This window comes from Benincasa hispida, chromosome 6, assembly GCF_027475165.1.
Source record: "Benincasa hispida cultivar pf3 chromosome 6, pf3_genome.v1.1, whole genome shotgun sequence".
Taxonomy (NCBI): Eukaryota; Viridiplantae; Streptophyta; class Magnoliopsida; order Cucurbitales; family Cucurbitaceae; genus Benincasa; species Benincasa hispida.
This window is the reverse complement of record NC_143483.1, coordinates 8,412,184-8,418,624: the sequence shown is the minus strand read 5'-3', so window position 1 is coordinate 8,418,624 and position 6,441 is coordinate 8,412,184. Positions and strand designations below refer to the sequence as shown.

The 6,441-nt window shown below is 29.8% G+C and overlaps 1 long non-coding RNA gene across 2 annotated transcripts; it reads left to right on the top strand.

Moving 5' to 3' along the window:
• Nucleotides 1-631: 631 nt before the first annotated feature.
• On the top strand, nt 632-4,080 carry LOC120080120 (uncharacterized). 2 transcript variants are annotated; one of them, XR_005482428.2, is made up of 3 exons: nt 632-1,542; nt 2,293-2,385; nt 3,806-4,080. It is a non-coding gene; the product is annotated as an uncharacterized LOC120080120 (long non-coding RNA). The 2 variants fall into 2 exon arrangements; XR_005482427.2 differs by having other exon boundaries at nt 712-1,542; nt 2,296-2,385.
• Nucleotides 4,081-6,441: the final 2,361 nt, after the last annotated feature.

Genomic DNA, 6,441 nt, shown 5'->3' with positions numbered 1-6,441 from the left:
TGTTGACACACAATGGAAGTTTGACACGACTAAGATTGCTAATGTGAAAATTGAACACATACATCTATCATTATCTTGTAATATAATTTTACATAAATTGAAATCACAGTTGATATATAAAAATATTATACAAATAATTTTATCGATATCTTTTTTATGCAACGGATAAAGATATTAGGTCAAGTTCATGGCTAAACTAAGAATTCTCTCTAATTGAGGGAGTACTCCCCAAAGAACAAAAGTTTTATAGAAAAAAAAATGATAATTAAAAGCTCCTTATTACCTCTAAAAGACGGTATTTATAGCCTTGTAATAAAATAAAACATTCAATAATCAATTTTAAAATATTAATTTCACATTGATTAATCTAAATTAATAACTACATAAATATTAACTAAAATATACTATTTACTTCTCTATACATATCATTATCATGTACCATTTAAATAGTTAATGTTGATTAATTGCATCCATGGAAGGCAACTTTGTGCTTTTTTCCCTCTCTTTAAACAACCACTTCTCAAATCTCCAACTCTTTTACAAACCCTATTTTCAGCTTCATATTTTGAAACATCATCATTGTCCCTCCTATAATCTCGAAATGACAAAATGGGTTTGTTTGCATGTATGAAATTCTAAGATTTTCTTAAATTGATATGATGGATAAAGTTTAAAAATGAAAATTAGTCAAAATTTTATAAGGGTTTTTTTTTTTTTTTTTTACAGTGACTCATACATTGCGCTAATGTCGAATGACATGATTTTTTAAATTTAAAATGACAAACAATGAATACTAACTTTTTGCTTACGCATGTACTATAAATACTAAATACTAAATTTTTACTTACGTACTTCACTCATGTTTCTTTTTCTCCTTTTCAAACATTGGAAGCAGAGCAAATCCTTACATTCCTTCCTTACATCCTCGCGCTCATGATAAATAGTTGGAAGGTGGCTAGAAGCATAAGTACAAGGGTTTCTCGAAGCAGGTGATGAACGGTTGATTAGTAGATTGAAGCGCAAGCATGAATGTTGGTCGAAGTGGATGATGAACAATCAGATAGTTTCTATAAGCACGAGCGAGAGGGAGAAAAGAAGGAAGAAGTCAAGGGAGAGAGAAGAAGGCAGTGCGAGTGTGGAAGGGAGAAATGAGCACAAACGAGAATGATTGATGAAGTAGTGAATGAGATCTAAGAGGTATGTGACTTAAACAAAAGGTAAGTATTCATTGTTTTCAAAATTCAGATCATTCGTGGGTCATCACTATCCAACAAACAAAGAAGAGAAAGAAAAGAAAGAACTCATTTTTATAAGATCAATGACTTCTTTTTAATAATTGTTTTTTGGGCTATTTGGTTGGATCCCATTTAAATAGGTTTTGGGCTATTTGGTTAGGACCCATTTAAATAGTTATGGGCCAAGTTAAATTCATTCCTCAAACCCAAAGTTCGCAAATTTAACTTCTTTCTCACGCTGAACTGTTTTTGCGCGCCATAGAGACCAGCCCGTTGAATTCATTGCAATCTGCTGGGCGAAGAAAAGGTAATTAAGAAACCCTAACCTTGAATTAATCTCGAATTTACTACAAATTTTTCATTTCTCTTGGCTAATTAATTTGGATTGAGCTCGTAAATTCTGGGAATGTTTTGCAATTGACATTTGGGAATTCGAAATTCTCGTTCTTATTGTTGGAAAATCTTGAATTTGGCTATTGTTGTATTAATGAGCAGATTACCTACTCCATGATTCCTCCAAAAATAACTGATGAATTTGGTCATTCGATACCTTCTTTCTAGTTCTAAATCATATCTTATTGACATGAACCAATGGTTGTACAGCACAATTGTTCATCTGCCTGTGCAATGAATCTCAAAACATTTATGCTGATGGCTTGAATTTACTGTAGTTTAAATTAAGAAGTTTTTGTGTGGATGTAAGACATGAAACAGCCTGTCAAAAGCATTCAAGTTTTGACAATGATAATGTTGCAGAGTATATCAGCAACTAGGACAGAAATAAATGAAAAGGATAAGCAAAGAAAATATCCAATACCCAAAATGTGCCTTTATGTACCAGAATATTCATCTATCTGTTTCTTGCTTGTAAATCTCTATTTAAGTAACATTTAATGACTAAATTATCACATATCTATGAATTCTATGATCTGCTCTTTTTAACTTTTTACTGAGTTGAGCAATTTACATCAACAATCATGTCTTTTACTCTGACATAGATGTTGATTTACACATCTAATGCTGGTTGTGATTTGTTTGGTGAATAATATGGTTGAAGAAGAGGAAGGAAGAAGCTGAACTCAAGGCAGAAACTCCAAATCCTAATATAAGCTGTTATACAACTCAGTATGCATCATCATGGAAAGGAGAGGTTACAGATCTTAGACCTTCATTTTCTTGTTTCTTTATTGTGGCTTTGATCTGTCTCTTTTATTTCGAAAAGAAATTGCATGTGTGGACTTGTATATTTTTTACAAATGTTATGGTATACATTTATTAGGGCTATTTACTCTATGTTGGACCATATTCAAAGCTAAAGTTGGCAGTGATGAAATAGTAGTAAATTAGGTGTCCCCACGGTCTTGTCCACAATATGAATGCCGGATCTGTGAAGCGTTGCTTCTCACACCTCATAAACAAAGCATTTAAGCTAATCAAAAAGGCTCTTTTTTTTATTTTCTTATGGACCCCCCACCCACTTCCATTGCCCCAAATCGTTCGTGATTCACCTTCACAAGCTTGGAGTCCACAATCAATAAATTGCTTCCTCATTCAGAAGGCTACGAAAGTACCCTTTACCACACTATTGTAAGAAACTGATACAAAGAAGCATCCCAGGTCTCAATTTTTCATTGAAGTGTTTGCCAGATCTGGATTGCTGATGAGGAAAGGTGGAATCTTGAATGACGCATTTCCAAAACCCCCTAAATAATTAGACCCCCCGTTTTTACCATTTTCTTAATGTGGAGAATATAAAATGGATGATTCAAGCTAAGTTCTGAAAGTAGAGTATAGTTGAGTCCACTATTAGATGAAATAAGGATCCGTATGCTATATTGACTGTGTACTTATTTAGCAGCCAAACATGGGGTTTGGACTCATTAGCAAGGTCAAGTTTTGAGGTCCATTTTTCTTCCATCAATCACTCACTCATTTATTTTCGCAGTTACAATTTGGGAACAAGTAGGACACATACAAGCTATGACAGTGAAAGGGTTATTAAATTGGACTTAAAATGACCATTGTACCCTCCTTTTCTTTTAGGCATATCCATTTAATCAACACTTGCAAGGGAAACACTAAACAAAGTAACTCTGACTTTCTTGTTGCCTTAGCCTATTGCTTGGTTCTGAGTCAATTAGTTGCAGCAATGTTAGCACATAATAAAGGCTATTAGCTTTGAAACGATTGTTGTAAAGCAAAATACTTATAGAAGGATTATTTTATTAGGACTCTTGAATTTTTTATTTTTTTTTTCTAGGAATGCTTCCTGTGCTTTACACAGTCAATTCTTTGTCTGCTGCGTTTTAAGTATACTATTAAATTCACATGTCAATCATTAATGATTTGTATGTAATGTGGATTATAATGGAAAATGGAGTGTTTTGAAAGCTAAGAATTCTTCCATGAATGTCCAATTGTTAATGGAAGCTTGGAAAGTATGTCTCATGTCAATGAGTAACTGCAATGGGATGCATTATCTAGTCACAATGGTCGGTATCTGTTATTTCAAACAATCATTAATAGCATCTCTTCAATTTGGCTTCAAATCTTTGCTTACATTTTTGCAGCAAACAGGTATTTCCCCATGTCAAAGCTGAGTTGAAGGGGTTTCTTAGAAGTTGAATACATTTGGAGTCTGGAGGACAAATAGGTCAGTTCATTGAAATTATTGTGTAATAATTTTTGTCAATAAACAGATTAGGTTTATAGAGTTGTGAGTAAACTACTTTCCAAAAGGCATTGTTAGCTACATCACAAGTGTTGTAGAGGTTGACTTACATGTATTAAAGAAACTCTGCTTGGATTATATTGTTATTCATTGGCTTTTGTACACTTTGGAAGACATAGGTTTTCAAGGGATTTTAGTTTTGTGTCCACCCTGCAGAATAGACTAATAATTGGAGCGTTCATTGAAAGAAGAAATCGTACACTGATATTTAATCACATCATCAATATTTACCAGTCATTCGTGAATTAAAATTTTAAGAGTTGTTAAGACTAATTATCTAAATAAATAAAAGAGTTATTATGGCTAAACGTAGGTGACGGTAATATAATATGATATTATTGACCGACTCGAAAAGTGGAATGGTTATTCAACAAGGGGACCTCTTAATAACCGTTGAATGTGGATACAAAAATTTGTATCTCTCCTAGTAGCCACAGGATACAAATTTAGAGTAATCTTTACTATTTATCTCTATACATTTTACTGTGCAAAATTATTAGACACAATGTGACACTTCTCTCGAGTAATTTCTAAAAAAAGTGGGAATTGTTTTATTGAAATTGGCAAGATGGTTTTTTATATTAAATTAGTATTTTATAAATGAGTTGTATTTTACTCTTAAATATATGTCATGGTAAATTAGTTTTATGTAATTTTTTTGAACATTTATTAGAAGTACTTGGATTGATGAGAAAAATGTTTCTTTTTTACGGTGGGGATTGAACGATCAACTATTAGAAATACGATGACAAAAAATTTTTTTTTTTTTTTTTTTTTTTGAGAGGTTGAGAAAAATGTTAGTTAAATTAAATATTTATTACAAATCACACCTTTGTGGGTCTCATTTATATTAAATTTAAAAACACTTTTGGTCCTTAAATTTTCATGAATGTAATAATATAGTCTCTGAATTTTGGCTTGTAAAGATTTAGTCTTTATACTTTTAATTTTGTAACAATTTAGTCTTTGAACTTTAATATGTAATAAGTTAGTCTTTGTACTTTCGACATTCTAACAATTTAGTCTCTAAGGTAAAAAATTTATCAATATTAGATGTCAATTTTTAATATTTAATGATGTAAACTTTGTATTTTGTAAAAATATTAAGTCTCTAATTCATCTAACGATTTATTTATACATGAAATCTCATTAAAACTTAAAATTAATTTCTACAATAAGAACTAAATCATTACAAATTTAAAAGTTCAAGGACTAACTGTTATATAGTAAAGTTCATAGACTAAATTTTTATAAAATAAATCAAAATTTAGGGATTAAATTGTTACTTATATAAAAATTTAGGGATTAAATGTGATTTTAACCTTTATATTATGTTTGTGAATTCACAAAGTCAAAGGAGTACCTGAAGTCAATTTAAAATTTTCGGAACATGCTTTGCTGAAAGGCCAAAGCTCAATACTGTAATTTACAGTTCCTAAATTTAACAAATTAACACATAAACGTAGTTATTTCTTTTCCAATTTTGTAATAATATGATAATAGTCATTGAAAAAACAATAAAACAAAGTGTAATCTACAATTTATTAAAAAATATATATTATTGAAGAAAAAAATTTCTAAACAAGAATAATCAAAACAGTCCCATGATGATATAAGATAATCGTAAACAAGGATTAAAATATTAAAATTAATAACGAGCTTTCAATTTTTTGGAAATATACATCAATAAATTATCAATATCGACGGATATTCTTATAAATCTAAATATGTATGAAAAAATTAGATTGGTTTGTAATTTCAAATTAAGCTAGAGATGTTGTAATTAATGGATTTAGATTATATTTTTAATTCTAGCGTCTTTATAAAAGATATTAGAGACATTAATTAATTTTTAGTGTTGATACCTGACTCTCTAAATTACGAATATATCTAAATGTTGACGGAAATTTTATAATCATGATATCTCCAAATATTTTAACCCTTTGGTCATAAAGTAAAGTAGATGTACTATTGATGGGACATTGTAGGGTCTGTAGTACAAAATAGTTTTTGTTTATTGCCAAAGTATTAAATATAGGTTATGGATTATGAAATAATAATAATAATCGTCGAAGTGAATTTGATTATGTAGTATTGGCATATGTTCTAATCCTAAACATTAGAGGTTTAATTCCCAATTCTTATCGTTGTTGTACTTAAATAATAATAATAATAAATAAACGGGTTATGTGTTTTCTATATTGTAATCTTGATTCTATCCTTCATTTCGTTTTTGAAATTGTTCTATTGGGTCTTTTTTTAAAGGTAAACTTGATAAATATATCGTTATACAGGTTTAAATATTATTTTGGCCTATTATACTTTTGTAAATTTTAATTTTGATTTTCAAAACATTTCTTTTAGTTTCTAAGCTCTTAAAAGTGATCATTTTGGATTCTTATTTGCAAAAGTTTAATACACAATTTATATAAAATGTAAACCCTTTAATACAATTTTATGACTATATTTTAGTAA